General features: G+C 41.2%; 1 protein-coding gene across 2 annotated transcripts in view; it reads right to left on the bottom strand.

The window, feature by feature from the left end:
- The window catches only part of LOC110257749 (uncharacterized), a 643,664-nt gene that overhangs the window by 596,158 nt on the left and 25,765 nt on the right, over positions 1-21,741 (bottom strand). The gene's annotated exons all lie outside the window — the stretch shown is intronic.

Below are 21,741 nucleotides of genomic sequence, written 5' to 3'. Positions count from 1 at the left end.
AACATATCTAGATGGCAACTCTCGATAAAGTTAAATGGGTCACTTAAGCACCGTGCCTTCGCATTTTAAGAAAACATCGAAGCAGAGCGAAGACAGATAAGGAAGAACATATACTATTAAAACACTGGTATAGAAAGTCCCCTTGTGGCCCAGTGGGTTAAGGATCCAGCGCTGCCACGGCTGTGGCACAGGTTCAATCCCTTATCGGAGAAGTTTCACTGATATAAAGAACCACACAGGTCACATCCTAACTCTACAGACTGTGATACTTTCTCCCTATTATGAGGAAATCTTATGACACTGATAGCAATGCTGTGAGGATAGATTTTGTTCTAATGCTTAAAGGATTCAGGAGGGCAATTTAAGACTTTTGAGATGTATGTCATTCAGATAGGGATGAAATTATTTCCTTTTACTAAAATGCATTCATTGTGAAATAGGAAGCGAATTCTCACTTCAAAGCAAACTCAAGATAAAAAATTGAGCAGTACATTTGAACAGACTGAGTTGTCAAGCATAACATTTTTACATAGGTTGTAAGAATTATGTGTTAAACCAGGTGAACCTCTCTTGGGGGAAAAAAGTGACTTTAAAGGTGAACTACATTTAAAAGGAAAATAAACTTTAGACAAAAGCCTCTACACCTTTGACTCTACGGAGCTGGTGAGGACCTCCAGAGACCACCTAGGGGAACCAGCTGCCCTTACGAGCAGTTGCTCCCCTCTTGGCCCCCTCACCCATGCTCCGAAAACTAATCCTCACTAAGACCGCTGTTTAGTCATTTGGCTCCAGTCTATAATGAAAGAATTTCAGACACTTGACGTGATAGGAAAGAGCTTTGTAGACAAGAGAGCCTTGCAGGTGCCCGTGAACCCCTATGGGTCTGGTCCTCAGCACTTACTTTGCCACTACCCATCAAGGCATTTCTGAGCTTGATCTGCAACTCTGGCTAACCACAGTCAGAATGTGGAAAGGCACTTTGAGATGCCTGACATGATTTACAGGCTACCTGAAGTCATTTATAGGCCGCTTCTGAACTATTTCAAAATAGCTATTCCAATAAGGCTTGGGTAAAGCTTCAAGGTTATCTCAAATTGCATTAGACTGTGCTTAGGAAACCAGGCAGGCAGCAATCAACTCGCAGTGTTTTTCGTTGCTGACAATCAGTTTTGGTTGTTCGTTTATTGATTTGCGTGTAGGGTAACTGGCCTCTGTTCAACATTAAATTAAAAACATGTTATAAAGCAATTGGGCTTATTTCACTCACTAGCACTACATCTGACCTGCAGATCCACTTTTCTAATTTAAAGAAAAAAAAAAAAGGGGGGGCGAGCAAGAAAAAAAATCTAACTAACCAGGTTCCAAAAAGCTGTTGTGAATGAATAGATGATATCGGGGCTTGCTTAAATCAAGTGTTAACCAAATTCCCTCTCCTCACTATTTTGGAGCCAATTTGTCCTAAGGATAGTTGGCAGGAAAAGGGAGAGATGTTTTAAGGAAAAAAAATATTTGGTTAAATCCCTAAGTTAGCAGAGCTCCAGTGATGGGCAGCACGGGGGATGGAGAGCAAAGCTCTCCAGGCTACACAGCAGCATCTGCGATCTCAGCCCTGGCTCTGCCCTGCCTTACCAAAAATCATTTCCAATTTCTGGGTCTTAGTTTTCTCTTCCAAATCCCTTTAAACTTCAAAAGACTGTGTGATGACTAAGGTTAAAGGGAAAGCTATTCCTTATTTTCAAACTTCCAGAACATCACTTGTATTAAAAATGTTGTAATTTTATTTGATTTTTCAAAACCAGGATGGGAGTTCCTGCTGTGGCGCAGTGGGTTAAGAATCCAACTGCAGCGGCTTGAGGTTGCTGCAGAGGCACAGGTTTAACCCCCAGCCCGGCACAGGGGGTTAAAGGATCCCACGTTGCCACAGCTGCAGCTTGAGTCGCAACTACAGCTGGGATCCGATCCCTGGCCCAGGAACTCCATAGGACATGAGGCAACACCCCTCACCCCCGAAAAAAAAGACAAAATTAAATAAGATCAGAATTCGAAGAGAGTGGTTTACCAAACCAATGAGCTCCTACGTAGTTGACTGTGGATCACATGATTTCTTCCCCGTCCCATCCAGATCCTTATTTGCTGCACAAGTCTGAATTCCAATGATGATGAAAAGCATAATAAGAGTAGCTAAGAACTTCATGTGTATTTACTCCTTACAGCAATCTAACCATTCTATAGACAAAGGAAACCAAGGCTTAGACATTTCAGTTAACTTTGTGAAGTTTTCACTTCTAATAATTGGTGGAGCTTTGATAATTTTTGTCTAAGTTGTCAAATACATGGGCATACATTTCTTTATCATATTTATTTTACTGTCCTTTTAGTATCTGTGAAATTTGTAGTGATATAATTTTTCTCATTCATTTGGGTCATTTGTGTATTTTTTCCTGCGAAGTCTGACTGGAGTTCTCAATTTTATTGATCTTAAAGAACCAGCAGCATTTGGTTTCACGGACTTTTCCTCTATTGTTTTGGTTGTGATTGTGGTTTCACATTTCATTATGTCTGCTCTGATCTCTATTATTTCATTTCCTCTATATTGAGTTTAATTTGTTCTTCTTCTAGTTTCTTAAGATGGAAGCAGAGGTCATTGACTTGGAACCAGTCTCCTTTTTTTTTGTCTGCACCCCGTGGCACGTGGTAACTCCCGGGGCCAGGGATCAAGCCTGTACCACAGCAGCAGTCCAAGCTGCTGCAGTGACAATGCTGGACCCTTAACCTACTGCACCACAAGAGAACTCCCTCTCCTTTTCTAACAGCGACATTCAGTGCCATTTTAAACTCCCCTAAGCCCTGCTTTAGCATCATCCCGCAAATTGTTATGCTGTGTCTGCATTTTCACTCATTTCAAAATACTTTCCAATTTCCCTTTTGATATCTTTTTTTAACCCATGGATTCTTGAAAAACATGTACTTAGTTCCCAAATATACAGGGGTTTTCAAGATATTTACATGGTATTGATCTTTAATTCCATTATGGTCAAAAAGCATGATTTAAATCCTTTTAAATCTACTGAGATGTATTTTATAGCACAAAATATGTTCTATGTAGGTAAATGTTCCTTGGACACTTAAAATAAATGTATCTTCTGATGTGGTTGGAGAGAATCTTCTACAAATGCCAATAAGTCAAGTTGGCTCATAGTGGTCTTTAATTCTTCTACCTGCTTCCAGATTTTCCACCCCATGGTTCTGTCAATAATTGAGAGAAGTATTAAAAATTTCCCTCCATAATTTTATTTCTCCTTGCCATTCCTTTGGTTTTTCCATACATTTTGGAGCTCTATTTTTAGGCACATAAATATTTAGATTATTATTTCCTCTTGATGAACTGACCCCTTTTATTATTATGAAACGGCTTCATTTACCTGTGGTAATATTCTTTGTTCTGAAATCTACTTCGATATTAATATGACCATTCCAGCTTTCATTTGACTAGTGTTATCATGGCACATCTTAGTCCATTGTTTTACTTTTTTCCCTTTTTAGCCACACCCACAGCATATGGAAGTTCTTGGACCAAGGATCGAATCCAAGCCGCAGCTGTGACCCATACCACAGTTGCGGCAACACTGGATCCTTAATCCACTGTGCCGGGCCAGGGATAGAACCCAAACTGCTCAGAGACAAGGCCAGATTTTTAACCTACTGCACCACCGCAGGAACTCTCATTGTTTTAATCGATTTGTGTCTTTAAAGTAGGTTTCTTTCAGGCAGAAGGTAGCTGGGTCTTGCTCTTTTTTAATTCAATATGACAATCTTTGCCTTTAATTAAAGCATTTAGGTCACTTCCATTTAATGGGACCACTGATATGGTTAAGTTTAGATTTTTTAATTTTCCCATTTGTATTCTTTTCCCCTTTTCATGTTTTTGTGGCTTATTTTGGATTAACTGAGTACTTTTATAATTATAGTTTGTCTTTTCCGTTAGCTTATTGCCTATAACTCTTTGTTCTATTGTTTTAGTGATGGTCTTAGGATTTACTGGATACATCTTTGTTGATATTATACCACTTCACATATAGTCCAAGAATCATACAATAGCGTACTTTCATTCCTCCCCTCCTGGCTTTTGTGCTATTACTGCCATATATCATACTTCTCCATAGGTTATAAATCCACAGAAAGTCAGCCAGTCCACACCTGGGTTCCACCCTTATACACTGTGGCCTGGAAACCTTCTCAAGGTAAAGGCCAGGACACTGCAGTGTTCACCTCGTTTCCAATCTCAGAATCACTCTTCTGTGTTGCCAGATGTCTTGCATCTTGAAACTACTGTTGCAAATTTTTTTCTTCATTACTTCATGTGGGAGTGTAAATCCAGCCCATATTGCTCCATCTTGATTGGGAGCTAAAGTCCAGAAGGACCTTTGTGAGTCTAGCTGGGGAACCTGCTGTGTCTCAGAACAAGAGCACAATGGAGGAATTACTTAAAGATTGACAGGTATCCAAAAAAAACCTGTCTCAGCCAGGAACAGATGAGTGACAAGGTGTATGAAAAAACTTGAGGGTGATGGCTTAGAACTGAACAGGAAGCAGGTCCTCAAATGACAAGCAGTGTCTGAAAGTCACTGTCAAGGATACAGGGAGAGAGATACATAAGTAACAGTAACGCAAGTGACTGATGACTCCTCAGACCATAACCTAGTCGTCATGGATGGACGGTGGTTAGCCAACATTCTTGCAGATGGAAACCAGTATTCAGAGAGAGGGTAGGCTGACTAACTTGCAGCCTTCAAGAGGCTAGTTTGGCTAACTGCTGATTATCTAACAAAAATAAATTCCTGTAGCTTTTTGGTTTTTGGTTTTTTTTGTTTTGTTTTGTTTTGCCTTTTTACCTCTTCTAGGGCCACTCCCGCTGCATATTGAGTTCCCAGGCTAGGGGTCGAATCAGAGCTGCAGCCACCGGTTTACACCACAGCCACAGCAACGCAGGATCCAAGCTGTGTCTGTGACTTATACCACAGCCCATGGCAACGCCGGATGGTTAACCCACTGAGCAAGGCCAGGGATCGAACCCTCAACCTCACGGTTCCTAGTCGGATTCATTAACCACTGCACCACGACGGGAACTCCAAGCTTTTTTGTTAATAACATTTATTCTTATCACTTTAAAGAAATCAGGACATGTATGGTTATTTTTGTCTTCATAACAAATCTGAGAAAGGAGAGCTACCATTTCCGTCTATAAAGGAAATCTGTATATTGGGACTCACAAAATGGAGGCAGCCCCAGGAGCCCAGCCCAGATCACGAGTCTAAACCAATGTCAGCCCGTACTTAAAGGAAACACCTCACTGTCTGGGCAACCCAAAATACACCATCACAATCCGCCAACTTAACTTTATCGGCACACCTTCCCCTAGAAAGCAGCCCTGCCAGCCTTACCCGGAAATCCTTGACCTCCTAGCCAATCACGCCCTGTCGCACTGCCTCTCCCAATGCTCTAGAAAACTCGCTCCTGCCCAAAGTCCCTCAGGAAGAGAGCTCCACTGCTAGCGAGGCACTGTACACCCCAATCCATGGACTGTTGTCCCTTAAATAAAGGATATCAAACTCATGACTAAATTGTATTTTTGTCCTTTGACACCCTCTTTTGACAGACTAACGAATTAGTCATGAAATGTGGAGTTCTCTTGTGGTGCAGCAGCTCAGGGATCCAGTATTGTCACTGCAGTGGCTCGGGTTCAGTCCCTGGCCCTGGAACTTCCACATGCTGCTGGCACAGCCCAAAAAAAAGAATGACAAAGAAAGCAGGAATTTGATGTGAGGACCATCTGACTCCATAGGCAAGATTTTAATGACCATCTGTGCCACTGCCAAAGCTTTTTTTTGAATTTAATTTTTAATATTTAAAATTTTAAATTATTTTTATATTTTATTTTTGTTTTTCATTTATTTCATTTCTTTAAAAAAATTTTTATTATAGTTGATTTACAACAATCCGTCAATTTCTGCTGTACAGCAAAATGACCCAGTTTTTCTCATATTATCTTCTATCATGTTCTGTCACGAGTGATTGAATATAGTTCCCTATGCTATTACAGCATGACCTCATTGCTTATCCATACTAAATGTAATAGTTTGCATCTACTAACCCCAAACTCCCAGTCCATCCCACTCCCTCCTCCTTCCCCTCGGCAACCACAAGTGTGTTCTCTATGTCCATGAGTTTGTTTCCGTTCTGTAGATAAGTTCATTTGTGTCATGGTTTAGATTCCACATATAAGTGATATCATATGGTATTTGTCTTTCTCTTTCTGACCTACTTCACCTAGTATGAGAATCTCTAGTTCCACCCATGATGCTGCACATGGCATTATTTTGTTCTTTTTTATGGCTGAGTGATATTCCATTGTGTATATGTACCACATCTTCTTAATCCATTCATCTGTCAATGGACATTCAGGTTGTTTCCATGTCTTGGCTATTGTGAATAGTGTTTCAATGAACATAGGCATGCATGTGTCTTTTTCAATGAAAGTTTTGTCTGGATAGATACCCAGGAGTGGGATTGCTGGGTCATATGGTAGTTCTATATTTCATTTTCTGAGGTACCTCCATACCATTTTCCATAGTAGTTGTACCAATTTACATTCCCACCAACAGTGTAGGAAGTTCCCTTTTCTCCACGCCCTCTCTAGCATTTGTTATTTGTAGACTTAATGATGGCCATTCTGACCATCTTTTCATGTGCCTACTGACTTGCATATCTTATTTGGAGAACAGTCTTTTTTTTTTTTTTTTTTTTGCTGTTGAGTTGTATGAGTTGCTTGTATATTCTGGAGTTTAAGCCCTTGTCAGTTGCATCATTTGCAATGATTTTCTCCCATTCCACAGATTGTCTTTTGGGTTTTTTTATGGTTTCCTTTGCTGTGGAAAAGCTTGTTTGATTAGGTCCTATTGGTTTATTTTTGTTTTTACTTCTTTTGCCTTGGGAGACTGACCTAAGAAAACATTTATATAGTGGATGTCAGAAAATGTTTTGCCTATATTCTCTTCTAGGAGTTTTATGTTGTCTTGTCTTATGGTTGAGTCTTTAAGCCATTTTGAGTTTATTTTTGTGCATGACGTGAGGGTGTGTTTCAGTTTCATTGATTTACATGCAGCAGTCCAGTTTTCCCCATATCGCTTGCTGAAAAACTGTCTTTTTCCCATTTTATATTCTTGCCTCCTTTGTCGAAGATTAACTGACCAAAGGTGTCTGGGTTTATGTCTGGGTTCTCTACTCTGTTCCTTTGGTCTGTATGTCTGTTTTTGTACCAGTACAACCCTTTCTTGACTATTGCAGCTTTATAATACTGTCTAAAGTCTGGGACAGTTATGCCTGCTGCTTTTTTTTTTTTTCCCTCAGGATTTCTTTGGCAATTCTGAGTTTTTCATGGTTCCATATAAAATTTTGGATTGTCTGTTCTAGTTCTGAGTCATGGGTCAAATGCCATGGGTAATTTGATAGGAATTGCATTAAATTTGTCGATTGCTTTGGGTAGTATGGCCATTTTAACAATACTATTTTTTCTAATTCAGGACCATGGGATATCTTTCCATTTCTTTGAATCCTCTTTAATTTTCTTTTAACTTTATATATATTTTTTTGTTTTTTGGGGTTTTTTTTTTGGTTTGGTTTGGTTTTTTTGTTTGTTTTTGTCTTTTTTGCCATTTCTTGGGCCGCTCCCATGGCATAGGGAGGTTCCCAGGCTAGGGGTCGAATCAGAGCTGTAGCCACCAGCCTATGCCAGAGCCACAGCAACGTGGGATCTGAGCCTCGTCTGTGACCTACACCACAGCTCATGGCAATGCCGGATCCTTAACCCACTGAGCAAGGCCAAGGATCGAAGCTGTGACCTCATGGTTCCTAGTTGGATGCGTTAACCACTGAGCCACCATGGGACTCCTATTTTTTGTTTTATGTAAGGACACTTTATAGCTGTGGGTCCTGAATAGTATATAGGACAGCATAAGGTCATTTTGTTTAAAGGGGTAGATGAACAATGAAAGCCAGGAGCCAGAAGAAATGTTTCAGTTATAAACAAACACCCCAAAACGTAATGGCTTAAAACAGAAACTATCTTATTATCTCGCATTGTTCTGTGAGTGAACTTAAATTAGCTAAGCTGGGCAGTCCTTCTGCTGGTCTCACTTGGGGTCCCTGACTTTGTTGCAGTTAGGTAATGGGATAACTGAGCTTCAGTCATCTGGAAGGCTTAGCTGTCAGAATGGCTATTATAAAAAAATCAAGTGATAATAAATGCTGGCAAAGACATGAAGAAAAGGGAACCCTTGTACACTGTTGGTGGAAATGTAAATTAGTAAAACCACTTTGGAAAACAGTGTGGAAGTTCCTCAAAATATTAAAGCTAGAACTATCACATAATCCAGCAATCCCATTTCTGGGTATATATCTGAAGGAAATTAAATTACTGTTTCTTTCTTTTTTTTTTTTTTTTTTTTTTTTTTTGTCTTTTGTCTTTTGTTGTTGTTGCTATCTCTTGGGCCGCTTCCGCGGCATATGGAGGTTCCCAGGCTAGGGGTTGAATCGGAGCTGTAGCCACCGGCCTACGCCAGAGCCACAGCAACGCGGGATCCGAGCCACGTCTGCAACCTACACCACAGCTCTCGGCAACGCCAGATGGTTAACCCACTGAGCAAGGGCAGGGACCGAACCCACGACCTCATGGTTCCTAGTCGGATTTGTTAACCACTGCACCACGACGGGAACTCCCTAAATTACTGTTTCAAAGAGGTATCTGTACCTCCATATTCACAGCAGCATTATTTACAATAGATAAGACAAGGAAACAACTTAAGTGTCTGTTGACAGATGAATAAAGAAACTGTAGTATGTGTGTGTGTGTGTGTGTGTGTGTGTGTGTGTGTGTGTGTGTGTGTGTACACAGTGGACTACTATTCAGTCATAAAGAAAGAAATCCTGCCATAAGTGACAACATGATGGACCTCGAGGGCATTGTGCTAAGTGAAATAAGTCAGACAGAGAAAGACAAATACTGTATGATCTCACTTATATTATAGAATATAAAAAAAACAACCCCAAACTCATAGAAACAGATTGTAGATTGGTGGTTTCAGGGGGGAAAGGTAGGGTGGAGAGAAATAAATGGGTAAATGTGGTCAAAGGGTACAAACTTCCAGTTCGAGTAAGTTCTGGGGAATCTAATATAATGCATGGTGACCATAGTTAATGATACTGCATTGTATACCTGAAAATTGTTAAGAGAGTGAATCTTGAAAGTTCTCATGACACACATACAAAAAGGTAACTGTGAGGTGATGGCTATGTTAACTACCCTTATTTTGTGGTAATCATTTTACAATATATGCATATATTAAATCATCATGTTGAACACCTTAAACATATACATTGTTATATGTCAATTATATACTAATAAAGCTGGAAAAAAATAAATGCTGGATATTGAATGAAAAAAAAAAAAAAGACTGGGTCTGGAACTGACACAGTATCCCTTCCACAGCATGCTATTGGTTAGCACCAGCCACAGGCCAGTGTGGCAGGGGACAGGGACTGAAGAAGGGCAAGAGTACCAGACAGTGTGGTTCACTGAGGGCCCTCATCAGAATCCAGCTACCACAGAGGACCTAAGGAAACACTGCTTACTTCACAATTATTAAAATCCTTATCTTGGGTTTTGCTTTTTGTGTCTTTATATTGTAATCCAGTGGGCAAAACTTGAGTTAGACTATGAGCGTCACTCAACCAGCAGCTAAATTTTCTGAAGAACAAATATAACCATAATTCACAGCTCCTGAGTTAATGGCTTCTATTCCCATTCTAGGCCCAAGAAAGTTCTAAAATAAGTTCCTGAAAATTCATTCTCACACTTCTTTTAGGACCCCATGTGAGAGTCCACGTACACTTCAAAATTCAATTTTAAAGTTGTTTGAGGAGTTCCCATCTTGGCACAGCAGAAACAAATCTGACTAGGAACCATGAGTTTGCGGGATCGATCCCTGGCCTCACTCAGTGGGTTAAGGATCCGGCGTTGCCATGAGCTGGGGTGTGTAGATCACAGACACGGCTCGGATCTGGCGTTGCTGTGGCTCTGGTGTAGGCCAGCAGCTGTAGCTCTGATTTGACCGCTAGCCTGGGAACCTCCATATGCCGCAGGTGTGGCCCTAAAAAGACAAAAAAACAAAGCAAAAAAAGTTGTTTGATGATCAAAGAGGATTTGACAATGAACCAGTGATGGAATGATAAGAAAGATATTTTGAAATAAATTTCTGGAAGTTCGGCTAAATGTTAAAGCTATCTGATAAAAGATAAGCATAAGACCCAGTGAATAACCTTGGTTAAAATTAAAACACAGTTGCACCATATTATATGATGCAATTATTGAAGGTTGGTCAGGAATAGCAGGTGGGGTCTGGCAGATTCCACAGGTCAAGACCGGCAGGACGTGAGGTACTGAGAGGTTAGCTAACTAGGCAGGGGTGAACTCGTTATGTTCTACCTGCAGTGACTTTTTTTAGTTCTCTAAAAGTACTAACTTCTGGCCTGACTCAACCCTTTCTGCTACAATATGAATGTCTGTGTCCCCTCAACATTCATACATTGAAATCCTAACCGCTAACGCGAGAGTATGGAGGTGGGGCCTTTGGGAGGTGATTAAATCATAAGAGTGGTGCCCTCATGAATGGAGTTAGTGCCCTTACAAAAGAGACCCCACAGAGCCCTAGTCCCTTTCATCAGGTGAGGACACAAGGAGAAGTCTGTGACCTGAAAGAGAACCCTCACACAATATGCTGGCACTCCAACTGTGGACTTCAGCATCCAGAATGGTAAAAAATCAATCTCTGTTGTTTATAAGCCACCCACTCCGTGGTATTTTGTTCTAGCAGTCCAAATGAACAAAGACACTTTCCCAAGTGCTTCCCTCAGTCTGGAATGTTGTCCCTTTGCCCCATCCAGTGACTCAGCTTAACACCACTGAATCTGAAAACAAATCTGACAAACTCCTGGAAATCACAGTGACTTATTTTGCACTCACTAATTTGGCCAAAATTTAAAGTTATGACAAATTCAAATAATAGCAAGAATTTCCATCATGGAAACGTTCACACCTGCTGGTGGGAATATAGATTGATTACAACCACTTTGGGGAAGCATATTAGATTACCATGGAAAAGTTGAACATTTGCATTCCCTATAATACAGCCATTCTCTTCCATGTATATTCTCTAGAGAAACTCTTACACACATGCACCAAGAGTCAGGTACACAGATACTTATAGCAGCATTAGATATAATACTGGAAAGCTAGAAACAAGTAACAAGTCCATTAACAGGAGAAGGGATGAGAACATTCTGGCACATTCATATGATAGAATCCTCTACAGAGGGAAAAAAGAATGGCAAGTATATACAGCAACATGCATATAAGTCCCAAGCAGTTCTGAATGAATAAAGCAAGTCATAGAAGAACTGTAAAATATCTTTCCATTTTTATATACTTCAAAATTAAGCAAAACTAAGGACACAAACTTCTGGGATAAAACATTAATGAAAATCAAAGGAATAAAAAAAAGTCAGAATCTAAGGGCAAGCAGGAGTACAGGGACACACTGGGAAAGTCAATGGCATTGATGGTGTTCTTTTGTTTTTTGGTTGCACCCATGCCATGCAGAAGTTCCCCAGCCAGGGATCAAACCCAAGCCATGGCAGTGACAACACTGAATCCTTGACCTATTGAGCCAACAGGGAACTCCTCGTGCTATTATTTAACTTCATGATATATATATTTAAAATTCTGTCCATTTTCTACTGTACAGCAAGGTGACCCAGTCACACATACATGTATACATTCTTTTTTCTCACATTATCATGCTCCATCATAAGGGACTAGATATAGTTCCAGTGCTATACAGCACGATCTCTTTGCTTATCCACTCCAAATGCAATAGTTTGCATTTATTTGTATGTAATTTTCTAATAAAACTTTTTATCTTCCATTTCCCATTTTTATCCCCAGTTTATTTTTCAAAACATCCTAGCTCTGCTACTTACTGGCTTCAGGATCTTGGGCACCCTACTTGGTCATTCTGAACCTCAGTAGGCTCATCTGTAAGATGAAGATAATAATGCTATGATGATGCTTACCCAGCCAGCCACCAGGATGACCGCTGTAGGAACGCCTTGCAGGGCACCTGGTAGTGCAAAGTGCTCGCTCCTCTGAGAGACGCTGGGTTCAAAGGAGCAAACCCTTCAGTCTGACCTGGTTGCACAGATTCTGAGTCAAAGCAGTCAGTCGTCCTTGGATTGGGACTCATATTTTCCCCAGGTGTCCTTCCCACTTCTCCCTCACCCCGGAGGGAAAAATATCTCTGATCATTAGAGCTCTTTTCAAATGAAATTTGGGTCGTTAATCTTCAAAGCGCTAGTGTTCCTTGCCCACACGATGGCAGAACAGACAAAGAACAGTGAAGTGGATACTGATCGGTCAAGAGCTCCTTTTGAGGACGCTCAAGACCCAGAGAGTAAGGTACTGCAAGTTCCTTAATGTCAGCCACTGAATAAAGTGAGATTGGACAGGCAGTTGAGATCAAAAGGGCCTCTCGCCCTTTATGTGGTAATAACCAGAGCACATGATCAGGCATATGAGATTTAAAAACCAACAAGACATAATTTCTAGACCTGTGGATGTTCCCTCCTACACGTTCTCACCTGAGGTCTGATGCATATTTACATGTGTATTTGTGAAGGTATCTGAGGGCACACAGCTGGACACCTGTTGTGAGCATGTGCGGGTGAGAAGACAAATGCATCTGCCCTGGCAGAGCAGTCTTGTGGGTAAGCACAGGGGCACCAGGAGGGGAAGCTGATAATAGCTTTCTCACCAGAAATGCTCCAGCCTGCAGTGAGCAGATATGCTGGGAGGGGAAAGGGGAACCTTTGAAATTCCAGTGAACACTGGCCTCAGCCTCACTGTAACTTAGCAGTAGGTCCTGTGCTACAGAGGTGTGGCTGCAAGCTGCTGACCTGAGATCAAGCATATTGGGTCTGCCTTTGACCCACTGATTTTAATTAATGGCTCAGGAACCCCCTGTTCCTACAAACACAGCACACTAATTCATCTTAGCTAGGACCCTTGTGCTTGCAAAAGACAGACATAAGCCCAATTCCAATCAGCAAAACAAAAGAGGGAATACAGTTGATGCTTGAACAACGTGGGGTTAGAGGCAGTGATCCTTCCCACCGTTAAAAATGTCACCACTGACCCTCCAAATCCACAGCTCCACATCCTGAGACTTACTGCGGGAAAAAAACCCACATGTAAGTAGACTCATGCAGTTCAAGCCTGTGTTGTTCAAGGGTCAAGTGCATGTGGATGCATATAATCAAACCACAAAAAAGCATATGGATGCAGGTGTCCTCAGGAACAACTAGAATTGCGACTCTCCTTGGAAAACTCTTTCATCTTTATGTTTCTCTTTATGTCGGTTTTATTCTTTCTAATTAACTTAGTCCTGCTAACAGGGGCCATGGTGCAGGCAACTTTGAATTCACATCCTTGAAGGTTTACCACCATGGGTGGTAAAGGAACTTCTCAGCCCAAACTGTTTGAAAAAACTTGGGGAAGACTTCTTGTTGGCCCGTCCTGAGTTAAATGGCCAACTATAAATCAATCACTATGGCCAGAGATAGGAAATGATTATTGGTCTAACCTGAGCCACAACGCCCACCCTTGTAGCCAAGGGTGGGGGGGGGGCAGAATTCTATGATTTCTATTCCTTTTCAAGACCAGGCCAAGGTGGGGAGAAGTGGTTTTCCAAATTAATGGATTTCCTATTCCAAGCAGATGAAACAACTCATCATGCTCTTGAGAAAAGAGAAGGGGTACAGAGTTCTATGTATATCCATAAGATGGACTCACTCTTTTGATTCTTTTCTTTATGTCTTCTATCTCCCTAATAATTTTGTGTCCATTTGCTCTGTCTTGCACTTTGAGTAGTGTGTTAAAGTCTCCTTTATTACTATGCCTCTATTTATGTTTCCTTATATATCTTCTCTACTTTTTGTTCCATAGGTGGAGGCTAGATTTGATTGGCTGCCACTCACTTTCCTTCCATGGGCTCTTCTGCTGCCCTTTCTGGCCCCCATTCTCAAATGTCTTCCATGCCCTGCTTTCTGCTTTTAATGCCAAAGGTTTTATCCACTGGTCTACTCTGCTCATTTTCTAAAGACAGACACTACATCCAATAGTAATAGATAACATATCTCAACCACTTAAGTGCTAGGTATTGTGCTAAGAGCATTATTTAATGTGATCCTCACTGTAGCCCAAATCCAGAAGCTTCTATTATTATTCTCCTTTTACAGACAAAGAACTTGAAGCACAGAAACATTAACTTGCACTATAAATGTCTACATTTGAGCCTCTCACAAGGCAATCACTTGGGTATTGTGCCATTTTTTCCTATGTTTTTTAATTGTGGTAAAGTACACAGAACATAAAATTTACCACGTTATCCCTTTCTGAGTGTATAATTCAGTGACATTAAATGCATTCACACTGTTGTGCAACAATTACCATCAATCATCTCCAGAAATTTTCTATCATCCCAAGCTGAAACTAGGTACCTATTAAACAATAACTTTGCATTCTCCCTTCTGCCCAGCCCTTGGTATCCATCATTCTACTTTCTGTCTCTAGGAATCTGACTATTCTAGGTACCTTATGTAAGTGTAATCATACCGTATTTGCCCTTTTGTGACTGGCTTATTTCTTAGCATAACTGTCTTCAAGGTTCATTCATGTTGTAGCAGTCTCAGCACTGCATTCCTTTTTAAGGGTGAGGAGTAGTCCATTGTATGTATATGCCGCATCTTGTTTATCTATCCATCTGTTGATGGGCATGTGGGTTGTTTCTACCCTTTGGCTCTTGCGAATAACGCTGCTATGACTATGAGCGTACATACAGTTGTGTACCTTTTTAAAACCCGGACAAACAATACTTACAGAATGGTCCCATTTGTGTTTAGCATGTGGGGTGTGTGCATCATGTACGTGATATGTATGTAAATGCGCAGAGAACGATCTGAGGGATGCACATGAAACTTGTGAGGCATTCCCTAGAACGGGCAAAGAATGAGGTCATGAAGTAAAAGACTCTGTAACTTTTTATTCTGTATACTGTTGTATGTTTTGATTTTTCATAATGCGAATAGATTAATATATTCCTTATGCAACTTTAAAATGCAATTAAAAATAAAGATAAAGGCATCTTGGCAGACTGTGGGTAAGGAATATTTAGAGCAATTTTCAAGAAGTCAGAATAGCTGAAGGGATAAAGGAAAGACGAAATACCTCTGTGTGGTTTGAAATTTTCAGAAAGAACATATATTATTTTTTTAATTTACAAAAATCTAATGGGAAAAATAAATTGAAAGCCCTTAGTGGAACTGCAGTGGTAACTGAGGCCCAGAGGAGGGCAGTAGAAAGCTACGAGGCGGAAATCCCAGACAGGTTGTTCCTCCACCTCGCCTGGAAGAGAAAGGGAGGAGGATTCAAATGTGTGGGAGCTAGGAGGAACCTGGTACCTCCAATTCCAACGGGGACAGTGCTGGCCAGACTCTGGGAGTAAGAAAAGCAGATAAAAGGGAGGAAATCAGAACAGTGGTAAGGATTCAGCTCTAGTGCACTAAGGGGAGACAAAGCAGGAAGGGGCGTTCTTCGCAGAGGATCCCCAAACAGGAGCTTAGGCGCAGAGCCCTGGCGCAGGAGACTTAAGGAGATTTCTAGGGGACTTGGGTAAATAAGCCTGTTTAGAAGCACTGCCTGAGTCCTTGGACCCTGCCCTTCTGCTTTTAAAGTGGACAAGGATAAGGATGGCTCTGCAGGCTAAAGATGCAGATGGATTAGGGTGAGGCAAGTGCAGGGTCAGATTCTGTCTTGACTTGAAATATTTGAGGAGTTCCCTGATGGCCTAGCACTTAAGGACCCAGCATTGCCACTGCTGTGGCTCAGGTTACTTCTGTGGCGCGGGTTTGCTCCCTGGCCCAGACTTCTGCATACCACAGCCATGGCCAAAAAAAAAAAAAAAAAAAGTAAATTTTTAAAAAATAAAAAATTTGATATTTTGTATATCATGGATTTTTGTGCATTAGTTACAATTTTTAAAATATTGCTTGAGGACTTCACTTGTGCCACAGCAGGCTGAGGATCCAGGGTTGTCACTCTAGTGGCTTGGGGTTGCTGTTGTGTAGGTTCAACCCCTGGCCTAGGAACTTCTGCATGCCAAGGGTGTAGCCAAAAACTAAAGTAAAATAAAAATATAATAAATAAAATATTGCATGAAAACATTATTTATCTTGATTGCTGAGTATTCAGGCTACCCCTTAAATTTTGTCCAGAGGCAAGTGTCTCTCTGAGCTTCAGCCTAGTTCTGGCAAAAAGAAAAATAATAACAACAAATCTGAAGCAAGAAAAGGGATTTTTTTTTTTTTGGCCACACCTGCAGCATACGGAAATTCCCATGCCAGAGATAGAATCTGAGCCACAGCTGTGACCTATGCCACAGCTGCCGCTGCTGCAACACCAGGTCCTTAACCCACTGTGCCAGGCAGGGGATTGAACCCACACCTCAGCAGCAATCCAAGCCACTGCAGTCAGATTCTTAACCCACTGTGCCACAGCAGGAACTCCAAGAAGTGGGGTTTTAAAACATATCTATTACTCACTATTTTAATCAAAATAGTACCCAAGAATTTCTGAGAGAAATAAATTTCTAACACGCTAGGCATATGAACACACAAATAAAAGAAAATCATATAAATCTATGTTAAAGTAAAAAAAAATTATAGTATAGTTTCTGTTTCCATTGTGAATATGAAATTAATAATAAATTAATTTGGAAGCTATTTCTGAAATATTGGCTCTAAGATATTGTTTACCATCTATCCATCACTAGGGAAAAAAAACCTAATTTTAAAAAGAGTTGACGGATATTCTTTTACTTTCTAAGCACCAGTCAAATTAAGATTGATTCAAAAAGCAATAAAGTAACATTTTCTTTTTTATTAGGTTTTTCCCTAGCTTTATTGAGATATAATTGACATATGACATTGTGTAAAGCAGCATTTCCTGATCTTTATACAGTTAAAAGGTATTTGAAGAGCAGCATTATTTAGAGCTTCAGGGTAAAAGTGAGTTTTATTTTCCAAAGAATATTTAGTTTTGTTCTATTCCAATGGTCCCAAAAGGATGATTTCAAAGACTGCTACCCTTACAGGCTTACTCTTTCATCTCTTTTCTATTCATTTTAAAGATGAGGAAACTGACTTCAAGAAAGGCCCTTAACACACAACCCTTTTATAAGGGTTGCCCTGCTTTGAGGCTCCAGCTTTGTTTCCAGCTGTCTCCTCCCCACATTCTTCATTTCGGCCACATGGAAACAAAGTTCCTTTAGCCTGGCTTCACAATTGGTGGTTTCTCTGGGTGCAATGCAATGTTCTTTCCTTCCTTTGGAGGTGCAAGGAATTCCCACCCACGCTAAAAACAAAGGAATTAGACAGCTCTAGGGTCATCTCTTCCAGGAGTCCCCCCTTTGAATGGAGACTCCTTCTCCATGCTCTTATGGCACCCTGTGACATCACAGCCCCCACGACAGCACACACCCTAATGACAGGTTATTCACATGTCTGGCTCTCCCATTAGATTTCAAACTCCTTGAAGGCAGGGGCTATGTCTATTTGAAGGCTCAGTGCTTAAGGCAAAACTTCCTGTCACGTAATAGACACCCAATACCATCTGTAGAATGAATGAAACATCCTTGCTACCTCTCTCCCCTTCATGCCCCATAGCCTATCCATCATCTAGTCCCACCCACCATCAAAATATTCCTCAAATTCGGTGATTTTTCCCCATCTTCGCCACTACCACTCTGCTTCAAGCTCCTACCTATCCTCTACAACCTGGACCTATGGGACAGCCTTCTAATTGTCTTAACTACTTCCTCCCGCTTGTGCCCTGCCAAGCTATTCTCCAGAGCGGTTTTTCTAAAATGCAGATCTGATCCTATTACGCTCTAGCCAGAACTCTTCAGCGGTACCGCTACCCCGTTATTCTTAGAATAGAGTCCAACTTTATGCGCTTACCTTGACCTGCAAGGCCCAAACCTCTCTAGTCTCCACTCTCTAACCTTTTTTGGTATCTCCAAGTTGCTGCTCTTCCTCCCACCATAGGGCCTTTGCACATGTGTCTCCTCCACCTAGGACATTCTTCTCTTTCTCCTTCTCAAAATTCATTGCTATGCATCTTTCAGAACTCAGCCCCAGTGTTGCTTCCTCGGGAAAACTTCCTCTGACCCTCCTGATAAAAGTCTTGCTCTCCTAGCACCTTTATAATATCTATCGCTGCTTATTTTCATTTAATGTCTTCCCCCCACCCCAGTAGTCTCTGCCACCGAAACCCCAATGGCACAAAAGAAGCCGTCAATAAATATCTGAGAATGACCTACTGGTGATGCAATACAAAACTGATAGAGCCAGTCCATTTGGGGAAATTCACTGTTTTCCCCATTGCCACAGAATCCTGTAACCATGCACACCTCTCTGGGGAAATTTCCTGTAAGTAGGCTGCCTTGTTCATATGTGATGCTGAAACAAGGGCAGGCAGAGGACAGGCTGAGCAAAAGGAGACTGGAGCATCTACTAAGCAATGGCTTCGTGGTTCCCTTGCTTTAGGGGCCGAGGTTTCAGAGCTCTGCGATAAGTCATATCATGAAAAATAGGTGCTCGTCCATTAACTACATAGCCACAGAATATGACTGTCAGGAAAATCTCTTCAAAAAGCTGAGTGCTGTTACATAGCAGGCCTGCCTAACATTTACTTCCCAAGTAGTATTCATTATGACAATTAATTTAAATTCATAAACACATCAACTACCATAGAAACAGCTCTATCCTTAAAGGGAAATATTTCCTCATAAGCCAGAAAAAGGGCAAAATTCCTGATCGTGTCACAGCAGATAGTTGCTTCGGCCTTTCCATTCTCCACAGCATCTATTCCAAAACCTTCCCACAGTCCTCAAACCCCTGCCTCTCCCCTCTTCAAAGGATGATTTCCCCTCTTCATTCACGAGGAAAATAGAAGCCATCAGAGAGAAATTCCTCAAATTCCGCCCAAGCCCTTTCTTTTCCACCCCCATCCTCATCTTGCTTGGCCCTGTATCCAATTCAGACTTTTTGATGCGCACTTCTCCCCACTGGGAAGAGTGAGGTTCTAACTTACGCCCGAGGAGCCTGGCTCTATCATTTACTCTCACTCTTTTCCGTGGCTTCACTATCTTGCCCCATATTCGTTCTTTCCCATCCGATTTTAATTGAGAAGGTCTTTTCCTTCTTACAAAATGTCCTCCTCAGGTCCACCATCCTCCTCTAGCAACCACCTTATTTTGCCCCTTTGCAGTCCAACTTGAAAAAAATCGTCTACACCAGCTGACTCCACCTCCTCAGCTCTCAATGAGTCTTCAACCCACTGAAATCTGGCCTCTGTCTCTACCTTTCCACTGAAACAGTGCTTCTGCCTAGATCACTAGTGACATTTCTGTTAGTAAGTCCATTTTAGGAGTTCCCTTATGATGCAGTGGGTTAAGGATCCAGTGTTGTCACTACTGTGGCTCTGACTGCTGCTGTGATGTGTTCCATCCCTGGCCCAGGAAATTCCACATGCCACAGGTGAGGCCAAAAAAAAAAAAAAATCCAGAGTTCCCATCGTGGCTCAGTGGTTAACAAAACTGACTGGGAACCATGAGGTTGTGGGTTCGATCCCTGGCCTTGCTCAATGGGTTAAGGGTCTGGTGTTGCTGTGAGCTGTGGTGTAGGTTGCAGACACGGCTCGGATTCTGTGTTGCTGTGGTTGTGGTGTAGGCCGGCGCCTACAGCTCCAATTAGACCTCTAGCCTGGAAACCTCCATCTGCCGTGTGTAAGGCTCCAAAAAGCAAAAAAAAAAAAAAAAAAAAATCCATTTTAACTTCTTTTTCAATCCTCATCTGTTTCAGTATTTATCATAAGCAAAGTTTGTCATTTTCACCACTCCCTATGCCTTGAAAAACTCTCTCCCCAAGGTTTCCAAGGACTTCATGTTTTCCTGGTTTTCCTCCCTACCCCTCTGATGCTTCCTGATGCTCTAAGCCAGATCGGGCTCCTTCTGGATCCGGCACTTTCCCCTCTCCACCTTCTCTCCTTGGGTTGATCATATCCATTCCTATAGGTTTCACTTAGCTTCCAGACTGGGTTTCTGGCTTGGGTACAGGAATTGAATTCAGGTAATTCATTAATTTGAATGGATAAAAACAGATTTTTACTTTCACCAATCTCTAATGAAAATTTAGTATTTCTCCCAATTATGAATGTAAGCAACAAACCACAGTATAACCAGTGTCTGTGACTGTCATTATTAGAAAGCATGTCTATTTTCATATATTACAGTTGTTACAGACATCACAAAATGCTGTTTATGCTTATCATCATTTCAGTTTATAGTAGTTATTAGATCCACTGCTAGATCTCTTTAATGAGTCAATAATTACATATATTACTACAGCACAATTTTTATATTTGATCACTTTTCAGCATAATCCATTTCACTTTGTACATTTAAAAATATTATTCTGAGATGGGGTCCACGGGCTTCCCCAGACTGCCAATGGCACAAAAAGCATTAAGAAGCTCTGTTCTGGATGCTGATAGCTTCCAGCCTAAATCCTCTTCTGAACTCTAACCGGTTTCTCAGTGTGGGTACTTGAATATCTCATGAGAACTTCAAGCTCAACATGGCCCATTCTGAACTCACCTTTCACTACTCCCATTCTCCTTAAAGTGGCAGCTTTTCCTGTGTCCTCGGTCTCAAAGAACAAGACCAATGCCTACTCTGTTGTCCAAGCCAGAATTCTGAGCTGTCCTTGACTCTTTCCTTTCCTTCACTCTAATGATCAATCACGAACTAAATCATTTCTATTCAACTGCTTTAATATTTCTTTTTTTGGCTGCACCCGTGGCAGGTGGAAGTTGCCAGGCCAGGGGTCAAACCCCTGCCACAGCAGTGACAATGCCACACCCTTAACCCACTGCACCACAAAGGAACACCTGCTTTATTATTTCCAAAAGTTCACCCATTTATGTCCAACCTCAATACCTCAATTTCAGTAACCATCTCTCTCTTCTCCCTGAGTGATCTCTCCAAGAGCAGGCCAAGCTCCCTTCTAATCCATTTTTTTCCAGTCATTGTTAGAATGATCTTTCTCTCCCCAAACACTGTGCTTACTCTTAATACAACCCACTTCACACTATCCTGTAGTTACCTGAATTCTCTACTTGAATATAAGCTCCAGGAATGTAGGGATTTGTATCTTGGTTGTTTTAGGACCTGCAGCATGGTGTCTGGTATAAAGGAATACTCTGTTGAAAAAATGAATGATTGGACTAAGCATCAGCCTGAGGGTTAGCAGCAGCTCAATAAAAAGGTTGGGGGACTATTCAAAATCTTAATTTTATTAAGAAAAACTCCTACAGACTTATACCCCAGGATAATTTAAATCCCATAATACTGAAGAACTACTATGAGGTTGCAAGGTGCCTCCTTGACATTTAATAAGGAAAAATCCTTCTTCAATATCTAGAGTTATCCCATTTTCCCTATCTTCCCTAAATAC

The sequence above is a fragment of the Sus scrofa genome, chromosome X (assembly GCF_054392235.1).
Source record: "Sus scrofa isolate SSC_HxYL_T2T_F1_AM1 chromosome X, Sscrofa_HxYL_maternal_Yorkshire_Landrace_v2.0, whole genome shotgun sequence".
Classification (NCBI taxonomy): Eukaryota; Metazoa; Chordata; class Mammalia; order Artiodactyla; family Suidae; genus Sus; species Sus scrofa.
Note: the sequence above shows the minus strand (reverse complement) of the source record. Positions and strands in the feature narration are given on the sequence as shown.